The sequence below is a fragment of the Lotus japonicus genome, chromosome 6 (genome assembly GCF_012489685.1).
Source record: "Lotus japonicus ecotype B-129 chromosome 6, LjGifu_v1.2".
Taxonomy (NCBI): Eukaryota; Viridiplantae; Streptophyta; class Magnoliopsida; order Fabales; family Fabaceae; genus Lotus; species Lotus japonicus.
The window spans coordinates 54,287,470-54,302,422 of NC_080046.1; positions in this window are offsets into that span (position 1 = coordinate 54,287,470).

The window sequence follows — 14,953 nt, forward strand, 5'->3', positions numbered from 1 at the left end:
TTATAGATATTCCACCAAAAGAGATTCTTTGGAAGCCATGGATGGTGAGTCCATTTTATATTCTATATGGAATTTTGCAATATTTTGATTTGGTTTTTATGTTTTCTGATTCTCCTTTGTATGTGATTCTACAGGAAATATTTTATTCTATTTTAGAGTTATTTTTAGAGTATAAATCAATTAGGATTTAGGTTGTATATTTTTATCTTAAATTAATTAATACTCTAAAAAAATCCGAATTTTTATGGTATTTTTATTAAATATTTTTTAAAGATTTTGTTTTGTTTTTATTGTCAATTTGTTAGATAGCCTCTCTTATGTTGTGCTATTTTATCTTGAAACCTGAATTTTAAAAGATTTTCCCTAATTATCTAAGATTTAAATAAATTATATTTTGAAAGAAGATTTACTACTACTCCTTACTAAATTTATAATGATGGCTTCGACTCCCCTCTTTGTCACGTTCCATGACTCAATTGGAGAGTTGGCCGGAAAAAGTGGTGAGCATTCTCCCTTTTCCTCTTTAAATTCCTTCTTTGCATAGTTTTGTTTATGTCTAATCTTATTTTGACTCGGGTTATAGGTGATGGTTCCGCCAATCTACCTACGCGTGTTGCTCCAAAATTAGTTTCTTGATATAATATTGTAGGTTGAAATGATTTTCTTGATCTAAGACATATTATGATTTGTTTTCTCAGACTATGCTAAGGAATGAAGAATGCAGGAGATTTCAAAAAAAAAATTAGAGAAGAATTGTTCAAGTACATTAAAGGCTCGAGATATGGTTTGGGAAGGAAAAACATGTGGCTTAATGCTTTTAATTTCTGAGGTAGGAGAATGAATCCTTTTAGTTAAAAGTTCTTTATGTCTAGCATTTGATTCATAAGATTAATGTATTGGTTTGAAGCTACTTATGTGTCTGTTTTTAATTTTATTCTTTATGTGTTTTGGTTGGTTCAATTAGGCTAATTTGAATCAAATGCCTTAAAGAAATCAAGGCACTACTTGAAATAAGGTATGAGAAGCTAGAAGAAGGAAATGAGTTGTAGGCAGGAGAATAGAGAGACAGAGAGAGAGAGGAGGGTGATTGCACACAAAGAATGCTAATTAAGTGGATATGTTACTTTCAAACCAAAGCTATATTGGATAAGATTTGAAAAATAATTTAAAGAAATTTTAAAATTATTTTCCAAGAACTCCTATGCCATTTTGTTATAGCCTTGCTAAACTATTCAACTAGGTTCTCTAATGCTTTGTTTGATATGGTAGTGAAAGAGAAGAGAGAAATAGAGGAGAGAGAGATAAGAGTTAGTGTGTTTGATCGGCAAGGGATGAGAGATAAAGGGGGCAGATTTTGTGGGTCCAATGTATTTTTTCAATCTTCTCATTTTGAGTAGACATAGAACAAAGTTTGATCAATTTTTTTAGCTTTCCAATTGTAATCTTATTAATTTTTTTGGTTATTGGGAGGGAGTAATCTTATTAATTTATTAAGCCTATCATTGTTTTTATATTTTGATATTTTTATTTTTATTTAAATGTCGATTCATGGCAAACTAATTCCCTCTCTTATTCTCTATTTAACCCAACGATGGGAGAGAATCTACGTCATTCTTTCTCTACTATCACAGCTCTCATACAAACAACTTATATAATTTACTCTATACCACACGTATTTCTCTATACTCATCACATTTTGTTATATTTTTTTATTAATGTCAACTCCAACAATCAATTTGCCGTGCAAAGCACGGGTAAAAAACACTAGGGGATAAACAAGGGGTAGTTTCAAACTCCAAGCGCAATGTTGTCTACCAAGAAGTTTTTGAGAACATATGAGTGGTTAGTTTAATTTTTTATCTTAATAGTTTTTTTAATACAAACTGACTTCTAAGTGACCTAACTTTATTTCATTGTTAACATGATGTCTATGACATCTTATAAGTTGATGAACATCTGATGCAAAAATATTATTGTCGGTTTAAGGTTCGTTCTATTTTCCCTTACAATGAAATAATTCTTTATTGATTAAAACAAGTATGTACAAAGTCTGATATATATCTTAAATTTTGTAGGCACCCTGCAATATTGGCTCAAACATGGATGACTTGAAATAAAAAAAATGAGGTCATGCTTTATGATTTATCTTTCACAATTCAGATTTGTGCTACTATCACGTTCTTTTTTTTTCATGATTAATATGTATTTATCATCTACTTTATTGGTGATTCTTTTTTGTCCACTTTCCTTAGCATTTCAGACTCTTCTATTTCATCTATTGTTTAATAATCACTTTATTTTTAATTAAATATGTAACAGAATCACAGTTGTTATCTAATGTATTGACACGTTGAATTTTTAGAAAAAGAATCACGTGCTATTTCTTCCATTTTCAAAAAAAGAATAATTTTTTAATGAATGTACTAAGGGTGGAATCACGTTGTGGTAATAGGACAGTCATCACCCTTAGACACAAAATTGTTACTTGATATACTATAAAAGATCATAAACTCCCTATATATTTCGGCTCTTCTCCTTTAGAAGACAAATTTCAAGTAGACGAATCAATATATATTTCTTACACATTTTATTATTATATGCAACTAAAGTAGTGTTGACAAACTACTAATAAAAAAGTCAAACTTTTTTTTGAAAGATATATATATATATATATATAATATCAAAAGGCTTGGGAGCAAACTTTTAAGCAGGAAATACAAACCAACCAACACCGGCGGAAAAAACCCGAAAGTACACCCAAAGATCGAGCCAGACAAAAACCAAACAGAAGAAACCCAAAGACAGAAAGATAGGAAAACCTAGAAAGTGCTAGAAAGAAAACAGGACAGAGCAAACAAACCAAAAAAAAAATTCCTATATATTTCATAAATTTTGTAGGTACCTTGCAATATTGACTCAAACTTGGATGACTTGGTATAAACACAAAATGATGTCATACTTTATGATTTATCTTTTACAATCATGATTAGTGTTACTATCACATCCTTTTTTTTCCATAATATGTGTTTATCGTTTGCTTTATTGGTGATTCCTTATATCTATTATTTGTGTCATTGTTTTCATGTTCATGAAGAATGTGAAACGATTTCATCTTGATCTCAATTAGGCTTAGATGACAAGTCTTTTGCTCCACTTTGCTTAGCATTTGAGACCCTTCTATTTCATATGTTGTTTAATATATTTTAAATAATCAAATAATTGATTGATGTATCAAATACGATAGACATATTCCCCGTGCAACGCGCGGGTAAAAAAACACTAGAATTTCCCCTTCTATATTAATTTATGAAATTTATAAGATTTTGTTTCTCTGATAAATGAGAATCCATTGAGTAAGATGATTTGCATTTAAGTCTGCTCTGAAACCTAAAAGCGGTTGTTGTTTGTATTTGCGTATAATTTTCAATTGTATGTTTTAATTTTAAAGTACTATAATGCTATCTACGTGAGATTTTGTTTTATATAAAAAATATCATTATACTTTTTTTATACAATCATTATATTCTAAACTAATTAATTGATATTATTTTAATAGAATAAATTTAATATAATTAACTTTAGTATTATTTTCAAAATTTTAAGAGTGTATATTTATATAAGTATATAACTATAATAATTTGATAATAAGAAAAGTAAGAGGAATACAAAATATTAATACATATGTACTATAAAATTATGACCTGAATTTATTAGTGCTAACAAATTAGAGTTACGAGATCTCACGGGGAGAAACATTTTACATGAAAATGAAAATTTGTACGAGTTAAAAAAAATCATTTTCTATAACTTAAGTGTATTTTTAATAATTTAAAAAATAATTATATATTTATGTATTGTTATATATCTAAAACACAAAAACATTTCCCTTTATGCAACACGAGTATACATCTTCACAAACAAAATTCAGTTATATCTCACATATGCAAAAATTTAAGTTTTTGGTTTATTAACTTCTGTGTTTTTCAAAATTTGTGCTCTTTAAATATCTACATCTTTATTATGATTATTCTTACATTCTTAGCATCTTAAATATTTATAATTTAAAATATGAATCGATGTATCAAATATAATAGACATATTCCCCGTGCAACGCGCGGGTAAAAAAACACTAGTTATATAAGTAGTTCAATAAAAGACCAATTAGGTTGGAGTCAAGTAAAGCGCTTCTGCTGGTGTTGCGTTAGCACTTGTGGACAATATTATTTAGTTCGTAAAAATATTGGATAACCCGCTTAAAAAAAGTTATACGCAACCAAAAAGAAAGGTGGAGAATTAACCCCACAACACCCTTAGTGCATCTGATTTCAATGTCTTGAATTATTGCTAACATGTCACAATTAAATTTATTTATTAGAAATATAATTGATTTACCTAATTTAAGTTATGCTAAAAATGTTTAATAAAGAAACCTAATTTTTTTTCCCAAAGTATCCCCCGCCGACTGCCATGAATTAAATCCAAAGATTGGAAGCTCAATTATCCATAACAGTTCCTTCCATATTAAATTAAATTTCTGTTCAAAAAAAATATTAAATTCAATTTTGGGCTCGGGCTTTCTAAATAGTCTTATGTGTGCTAAACTTACAAACTTGTAAGGTTAAATAAGATTAAGATGTATTACCTAATCTCAGGGCTATAATCCTTTGTTTAAGAAAAAAATAAATTGGCTCGTATAAAAGTAGTGCATTGCGTTTGGCAGAAGAGAGATCTTTAAACATTTTCAAGTGAGTGAAGTTGGAAAAATCATTCTTAGGTATTATGGATTTTCAGGCATGCAATTTACATTGTTTTTTCCAAAATTTATTCTCATGTTTAAGGATGAGTATCTTACATCATAGGTACATTCTCATGGGAATACAAGTTATTTCCCGCTCAATTTTCTTTTTATTTCAAATTTTATATTTTTAAATATTTTAATTAAATAAATTTTAAGAACATACATGAGAATTGAATTTATAAGTAACCAAACACTTTTTCCAAAGATGCCTGAAGTAATATTTCCATCATAATATTCATAGGAATAAGAATCTTGAGCATCATTTTATGAAACTTGTAATAAAAGCCCCCGAAACGAGTTTTTCATGTAAGTTGCAGATTGGATTCAATGGAAGTCCAGTCTTGTAAAAGAACATTGTCTCGATTATTAATTAATATGAATATATGTCTATCATTAGAAATATTAATATTTTTTGTGTTAATATTTCAATTGAATATCTGGGACGCCGTCGGCTTCAAGTAGATTACTTGCAGCACCGGAAATATCTGCAGGGAGGCATTTTCAGTGTAGACTCCGCCTTCGCTGATGTAGGTGACACAATTGATCTCCACCGTTGTTTAGACTATCTCTGTGTTCGCTGGTGCAAAGGGTTGTCTAACTTACCCCGTAAAGTTAAATTACCCCATCATAAATGAACTTATAATGTTTAAGATAAGTGAATTGAGATAAGTCCGCCATGGGTGGTGGGACTATGGTATATACAGCCGCAAAATATAACCATTATGTGAAAATTCAAAATCGTCATCCAAACAGCTTAATATATATATTTTGGTTTTACACTATACATGTAATGCACATAACTTTCAAAATTTCCTAATTAAAAGAAATTATATAGTAGTATTATAGAATCCACCAATTTTTAATTAGGACATAATGAATTTCTCAAGAAGATTGAGTTTAATCAAGAAAGTATTGTTTAGGTGACTCAGATCCAATGTGACTCAGATCCAATTGAGCACTGAAATTGATCAACCATTATAAATATGAGTGATTTATTTTAAGAGATCATTTTAGGGACTAAATAAGTGAAAATGTTTGATGCCTACAACTTCAGAGGCCAAATAGGTGATTCACTCAAAACTTCTCCATTGTGTTGTGTTTGGTAGGAGTAGGAGTGTGATTAATATGATAGAGTTAAATAAGAGAGAAGTTTTTTTTTTTTGCAAACGGCCTGATTGATAAGTATCAATTTTACCTAGTTTCAATGAGTAATTTAGGCACTTATCTTTGTTAATCATGTAGATTCGCCATCAAAGTTACTCTCCTTGGTTAGAATTTGTAATATATAGCTTTAGTTGTAATATGTTGAATTCGACCAATAATATGTGCTTAATTTTATGTTTGTTGATGTAGGAAAGAAGCAACAGACTAAAAGGAAAGAATTTAGAAAATGAAGATTTTGCCTTAGCATTACACCTGATGCTAAGCCAAAATGAGGCAGTGCATGTTGATTGATAAAAGAAGATTTTGGCTTAGCATTGCACCAGATGCTAAGCTAAAACAGAGCAGTGCATTTTGAGTGATTTTTCCTTTTTTGCTTAGCACGAGTGATGATGCTAAGACAAAGGAAGAAAACCACTTATGAAGAAATGTACTCTGGCTTAGCATTACACCTGATGCTAAGCCACAGTAGGGTGGTCAGCACCCCTTTTAAAGGAATTTTTCAGATCTTCTTCATGATCCAACAAATTTAGAAGGGAAAAGAGACCACTTTTAGAGAGAGAAAGCTTAGGAGACTGGAGAGCAAGTTTGGGTGCCGGATTCGACGGCGAGACATCGCGGAGTCTTCGGTTCTTCTTTCTTCTCCTTCATGATCTTAAAGCTATCCATGAAAATGGATAGCTAACCTCTCTTTATTAGGGTTAGATGTAGTTATTTTGATACTTATGTATTCTATGTCATTCATTCTCTTCAATATAAATCATGCTCTTTGTCTATGATTTAGTGGTTTTCTCTTGATATTCATGTTATATTTTAGATTGATCACCTATGGTATTTTGCTTGATTCGACTTGTGAGCGAAAGCTACAACGTTTCAGTCCGAACTAGAGTTAATCATCTAATAATCCTAATTGATAGACATAGAGTTAGGTTTGTTAGTCACTTAAACACCTAAACTTCATGATAATTATCTTTCTTAATCACGTGAAACATCAATGTTTAGGATTACAGAGTAATTTTTATTCACTCATGCAAGACATCGATGAAGTAGGGTTGAGCTGGTGTAGACGAATCATATTCTTAGGCTTGGTTTGTATTTGAATCAATAGAATGGAAAAAAGGTCAAACAATGAAATCTAATCCCAACAATCTCTTGTGAAACCATCATTTAAGTTTGTCAACTATTGAACGACATAAGTATTACGCCTCCTTGTGGATACGACAAAACCCTTTACTATACTACAATTGACTCTTGAGAGATTCGAACGTAGAATGGTAAAACAATCTTTCAACAAATTGGCGTCGTTGCTGGGGGTGTGTCAATACTAGCGTGAATGATTGTGAATATAGTTTTCATTCTTGAATGATTGTGATTATAGTGTATAGTTCTTGTTTTCAGTTTAACTTTCCTTGTTGTTACTAATCTCTTGTGTTAGTTAGCTAGTTCAAGAGGAGAAGCAACAAGAAGCTTCCGAATCAATACCTTCTCAAAATGTATCAACCATCTCAGACTTACTATCCCTTTGAAGAGGATAGGATTTCTAAGATTGGGGATACATTGGTGCAATTCATGAAATTGTGTATGATTAATCAAAGGAATACCGATGCCTCAATCAAGAACTTAGATGATCAAATCGGGAAGCTAGCTAGCTTGGTAGCTGAACATGGAAGAGGTATGGTTGAAGCACAATGGGAAGTAGAAGAAAGTGGTGAGGAAGAAAAAAAATCAAAAAAAAAGAAAGGGATCCAACCCTTCACCACTTACCAATTCCTTCAAGCCCTCCAAAGGTAAAATATGAAGAGGATGAGGTAAACTTTGAAGATTTTAATAGTGTATCACATCACCAATGCAATGATCAAATCCTTAACGTTAAGCATATAAAACTTGTGTTTGGTGATAGGTTTGATGAGCGTATTGCACAAAATTCTTCACAGAATTGTAAATTCGCATTCATTCATATGCATGTAAATATCTTGGCATGTGAGTTGACTGTAGGTGAATTGAGTTGGATTGTGAAAAACAAGAAAAAGAATGCCTTTATGTTGACTTGGAAAGGATTTGAAAGAGAATTGGATGAAATCCAAGTCAAATGACCTAAGAAGGGGAAGGGGTTATATTACAACCCTAGTTTGTGCTCACCATGATAGTGCTTGCGTCAAGCTAATGACGTTAAACAAGCGCTTCCTGGGAGGCAACCCAGTGTTTTTATTGCTTTTGTTGTGTTTATGTGTTTTATGTATTTTTAGTAAGTGGTAGTGTGATTTTGTGAAGCTTTGATTAGTTGTGTGCTTTAAGGTGTTTCACAAGTTTTGTTTGATATATTGAGTGTATCCATAAGTTTTGGAAGCAATAAATATGATGAACTTTGAATTTGAGGAGGTGACTTGTTAAAATGCATGAGATTTGAGTGAAATTTGGATCTCGTGAAACTTTTGTGCAAAACCTGAATTTAAGAGTTGCTACATGTCTAATTTAGTGTTTGTAATGCACATGTTTTGATGGAAAGTGAGGTTTGTATACATTGAAAGTTTTGAGGCATGAGGTTGTGTGTTTCCAATTAAAAAACAAGTCCCTTTATGGCATTCTCTGCATAAATTGTGATACCTCCAATTTCTTGTGAACTCCTTGAAAGTATTCTCTGTGATTTATATGTCGCTTTTCAAGTTTTAGTATAGGTTTTTAGTGAACTCCTTGATGATGTGAATGATTTGCAAAAATGAAGGTCAGTTTATGCTTGTCAAGTCCATGGAGTGATTTATGATGCCATGTGCTTTCAATTGTGTATCTTAAAGCTCTCAACAACTCTTAAGTGATATTAATAGATGGTTTTGAGGCCTGGCATGAATGAAATGTGAAATTGTCAAAATATGAGGTAGTACCTTGTGAAATAAGTGAAATTTGACCCTAATTTGAGCTTCAAATGCCTTATGTGCTAAATGTGCTTCAATTTCTAATCTTAAGGTATGCACAAGTTTCATAGGGCATATAAATGTGTTTGAACCAATTGGCATGTGTTAGAAGAATGTTGATCAAAATTTCGCATATTGAGTTGTGAAAATGCATAAAACTTGTCTTTATAAGCTTAGGATTGTGAATCTTTGACAAAATGTGCTTTAGCGTTGATTTTCAAGGCCTAGGCATGTTTCATATGATGAATAAATCTGAATGGATCAATTAGCATATCTCACAAGTTCATAGCTCAAGTTTTGACCTATCTACTTGTGATTAAGAGGGTTCTTGAGTTATTGATGTTTTTGAAATTTGATTCTTTAAAAGTCTAATCAGATTTGGGATCACCATCCACATTCAATGTTTCCATTTGCTTTCAGTAGATAGTGCCAGCTGCTAGGCTCCTCCTAGCTATAGTTTCCATCATAAATGAATAATTGTTATCGTTACTAGTACTATATCTAGATTTTCATTTGATTTAATCAATGTTTTTCAAGAGAGACAGTACAGACAGAATAAAAGAACTAAAAGCCAGCTCCCATGCTCCAACAGTCGTTCCAGGATAAATATCAGACACCAAAGCGCCTACCAATAGCAGAAATTGCCAATTACTAGTCTAGCTAGATTAAGCTCCATTTGCTTTCAGTAGATTTTGCTAGCTGCTAGGCTCCTCCTAGTTATAGTTTCCAGCATAAATGAATATTTGTCATCGTTACTATATCTGAATTTTCATTTGGTTTAATCAATAGAAGGGTGGTGTAGCCTGCCTAGTAGAATATGCCATAAATGATGAAAGTAATTTGGAGTCCTGCAATCCCTTGCTTCTCCTCTAATTAGAAAAAGGAAGTCCTTACTTGAAACTTGAACGACCATGTTTCTTTTCTAATTTGCAGCTTAAAAACACTTTTTCTAAATTTCAAATTAAACCTGTTTTTTTTTTTCAAAAAGCCTTTGCTTTTACTTGAACAAATGGTACTCTTGACATAAAAATGTAAGTTTTATATATCAAACGAAAAATGTGAAATTTCTAGGATTCGGGCCTATATGTCGGTTTCAAACGGTTAAAATTACCAAAAAGTCTATATCTGCCACCATCCGCCGATGGTCTCAAATTTCGCAGGTTTCAGGTTGAACGAGATAGAATTTTTTATGATGGTTTTTACCAGCCCAGCCTCAATTTTTTGAGTGACTTATTTGGATTTCTAGTTTTATAGTGGGTTTTATATTTGGTATTGGGCTGATTTTTTTTTCACTCAGACCTGGTTCAGTCGACCAGACCAAATGAAGCAAATTAGAGAAACTAAGTAATTTTAAAAGTCAAAAGCACAAGAACACAACCCCCGTAAGTGGCAAGAAGCGACGACAAAGTCATGTCAGGAACTTTGTTGTATTGGGCATGATCAAGTAAAAACTCGTCTTTATTAGGGTCCAAACCTATTTTCTCCAATGCCTTTTTCACTTCATCAGTAAGTGTCGGGTCCATGACCGCCAACCATTTAGCCTCACATGGCACAAATATCTCCTGAGCAAATTGACTCACTGATAGTCTTGCAAGCCAACAAGATAGACATTCCATATTTATCAACATTGTGGTTGGAGACATAAAAACTCTGGAGAGTCAAGCTTCCACTAGGAAGCGAAATTTCATGAAGATCCGAAAGCAACCCTCAAAATCACCTTTGTCAATCTAGCAAGGGGGTCGGACTAGAAAAAAAATTAAAACAGAGATGTAAGTTAATCAATCAACTGAAATTACAATTCATAATGAATTAAGAACACATAACACATTTTAGAGGCAGGATTTGTGGTGTAATTTTTTCTTTTTTAAATATTGCAACTGTCAACGATTTGCATATAGGTGTTTGTTTGCGATAAGATGATTTTGAAGTCTTGTTATAATCGTTACTATTATCATATCCTATTTAGAACAAATAAACAATAATATTTTAGGAGGAAGGCCCGAAGGATGCAGGAAATATGTACTATTCTTCTCATTGATGATTAATGAAACAGAAAATGTGAACTAAATTAAACGAACCAGAAATCAAATTGTATGATATTTGTCGTGATGTTCTTGATAGTTTCTTGATCAAGATTCTTAATAGATGTAGGAAAAATAGAAAATGCTTACCCAAGCGAGAGACGAGGCAGAATGAACTGCGTGCGACCAAATGCAACACACAAAAGCGATATCATTAGTTTAATAAAATTGATATACGAACTGAGCCGAGTAAAAGGCTTCTTGAGCAGTTGCGTTACGCATAAGCAATATCATTAGTTTTACTTTCATAAGGTGAAGGTTTCTAGGATTATAAACAATATCATGTTAATTCTTAGACCAATAAACCACCATACAATACATATGAGAGGATTGATTGCACAAACTTACTTGTTGGATAAAAAGAAATGTTTCAACGACCTTTAAAACGGTCAATGTTTGTGGGAATGTTGGTGGGTTTCTGATACGGGCTGACTTTGCAACCTTACAATGTTTAGGAAGAAGACACATCTTACACAAAAGAATTAATTAAAAATTAGGATCAATTTTGACCTGATAGAAATAAAATAATTAAAACAAGAATTTTCTAGAGTAATTGCCCCATGTTAGGATGACTTATTGACTCATAAATTGAGTTAGAAAATTCAGTTGTGGTCATTCTCAAATCCGCCATATCTTTTTTATTTAAACTATCATGAATAAAAACTCTGTTTTTTGAGGAAAGTCAATACCAAATGTAGATTACTTGGGTGGGCAAACACAACAAGTCAAATGAAGTTTACAGTAATGTTTTTCACAATTTCTACACGAAGATAATTCTCAATATCATCTCCATTGTTTTTTTAGAAAGATATTTACAATGTGTAAAATTGACATAGTTTTGGATTATCCAACAATTTGTACAAAGCCTCATGGGTTGATTTCCTAGTATGTCAGTGTAACATCTAATTCCTGGTTGGATTAGAACTGTCAAAGAAAATCTTTACATCAATAGAACCAACATTGGTGGTATAGCAATTCAAAATTCCTTTAAATATATATATATATTAAAGGTCGGCTTCCTTAGAGAAAATGTTTCTGGAGCAATGATTTCATCCAAAACGGCAGCATTCAATGGATCTTTGCGGATTATTTTAACCTTCCATGCTTCAAAATATTCTTTCGTCGCTTTTTTCCAACTCTCAAATGCAGCTGCGACAGCTTCTTCGTTGTAGTTTCCAAATGACGCCTTAGTTCCCTCTCCTAACAAAATAGCTTTATAGAACAACCCATCATATAGCTTTATAGAACAACCCATCATATGTGTTGTTGTCTTCTCCTGATAAGGCTATTACAACAACTTCACCTCTACCATCTCTCTCATTGAGGGCTTCTTGATATAAAAAAGCTGCGTTGGAAACGTTTAGTGTCATCGTCAATCTGACATCAACTTTTACCATGTTGATAATTTTGCTCAAAACAGTATCTCCATTGTTAGGCAGAGAACCATGAATTGAATGGTTTCACCCTCAAACCTTAAACATAATCGATATGTTTCAGGATGAAAAACCACTTCAATTTCAAGATCCAACTCGTCAGAACTTTTTCGGTGGGTTAGGGTTGGAGGACGATGAACCCTCATCCCTCGGCCTCTTTGGTGATGGTGTTGGTGGTGGTGGATTGGTCGACATGGTTGGGTAGCCGGAGTTGGGTGGGTTGAATACATAACGGGTAACGTTGCAAGAATTTTTGAAACGTAGGACTAGGTTCCCCTATTAAGGATTGTCCATCAGATGAGTTCGGACGTATTCGGGCCTGTATGTTGGTTTCAAACGATTGAAATTACGAAAAAGTCTAGATCCGCCATCGTCCGTCGATGGTCTTAGTTTTCGCGGGTTTCAGGTTGACCGGGCTAGGGTTTATTCGAGTGGGTTCAACCAAACATCATAAAATTAGAAATCCAAATAAATCACACAAAAAAAAGCAAAAATAAAGATGAGATTAGCCACCATTGAGCACCACATGGCACAAATCTCTCTTGAGCAAGTTAACTCAATGATAGTCTTGCAAGCCAAGTAGATAGCCAGCCCATATTTGTCAACATTGTGGTCGGATACAAAAAAAGTTCTAAGAGTCAAGCTTCCACTAGGAAGCAAAATTTCATGAGGATCCTCGTTTCCATCCGTCGGGGATTCAACCAATTTCGGAGATCTACCGGTCATTGTCTCCAACCTAAAATTAGATAGAACAAGGTAATGAATTCAATCAATTCATGGACACATTTTGTCAGACAACTCATTTTCAATGACATAGGTGTGGATTCAAAATATTCAATTCAATGCTATTCAGAGCAGGGAACAAAAAACTAACATAATGCTAATGATAATATCTTAAAGAAAGAAACAAAGAAAGAAATTAAAATTAGTCCTCAAGAAACAAGCAGAATAGAAACATACCTACTTCAATTGCTTTCTAGCAAGGAAGAGAAGGACACAACGGTCAAGCAGCATGTCAAGAACTGAGCAATGGAGGACTCTGGTGCACACAAAGATATAAATTAGTCTTGCCATTGATGATGTATGAAGCAGAAAACATGAACCAAATCAAACGAACCACAAATTACATTGTATAATGTTCGTCGTGATGTTCCTGATAGTTTCTTGACAAAGATTCCTGATAGATGTTGGAAAAATAGAAAATGCTTACACCAGCTGGAGACGAGCCAGAATGAACTGCCGCACGGCCAAATGCAACCCATAAAATCAACTTGGTCAGTCTAGCAAGGGCATCAGACTAGGAAAAAAAATTAAAACAAAGATGTAAGTTAATCATTAATCAATTAACTAAAATTACAACCCACAATTAATTAAGTATAGTTTGATAAAAGTAACATACGAAATAAAAGGCGTACACAGCAGTTGTGTTACGCATACGCGATATCATCTGTTTCACTTTTTGTATCCAACTGAGGAGGTTTCTTAGATTAGAAAAAATACATTCTCAATGCTTATACCAATAAAACACCATACAATACATAGGAGAGGATTGAGTGCACAAACTTACATCTTGGATAAGAAGAAAAGTTTCAAAGACCTTTGAAACAATCAAAGTTTGCGGGAATGTTGGTGGATTCCTTGTACGCGCTAATTTTGCAAGTCTTTCCATAATCATTTCTATTCTCATATTATTTAGGACTAGTAAACAATAATATATAATGCTGATTACGAAAAAGATACATCTCACACAAATGAATTAATTAAAAATTAGTATCAATTTTGACCTAATATAAATAAAATATTTCAAACAAGAATTACCTGGAGTAATTACTCCATGTTAGGATGACCCATTGACTCATAAATTGAGTTAGAAAATTCAGTTGTGGTCATTCCCAAATCAACCACATCTTTTTGATGTAAACTGCATAAATGAGAACTCGGTTCTTGAGGAAAGTTAATACCAAATGTAGATCACTTGGGTGGGAAAACACAATAAATTGGATAAAGTTTGTAGTAATGTTCTTCACAGTTTCTACACAAAGATGATTCTCAAATTTCATCTTCATTGCCAAACAGAGAACCTTGAATTAAATGACATCACCCTTGTACCTTAAACATAATGGGTATGTTTTTGGATAAAAAGCCGCTTCAATTTTAAGTTCCAACTCGTCAGAACTTTTCGGGGTTGGGGTTGGAGGACGATGGACCCTCCTCCCTCGGTCTCTTTGCTAGTGGTGGTGGTGGATTGGTCGACATGGCCAGGTAGCCGAGCTGGGTGGGTTAAATACATAAGGGGGAAAGCGTTGAAAGAATTCAATCAATTCATATACACATTTTGTCGAACACCTCGTTTATAATGACCTAAATATTCAATTCAATGCTATTCAAAGCAGGTTCAAAAAACTAACATAATGTCGATGATAACATCTTAAAGAAAGAAACAAAGAAATAAAGAAATTGGAAATAGTCTTCAAGAAACAAGCAGAATAGAAACGTACCTACTTCAATCGCTTACTAGGAAGAAGGAGAAGGGCACAACGGTCGAGCTGCTTGTCAAGAACCGAGCAACGG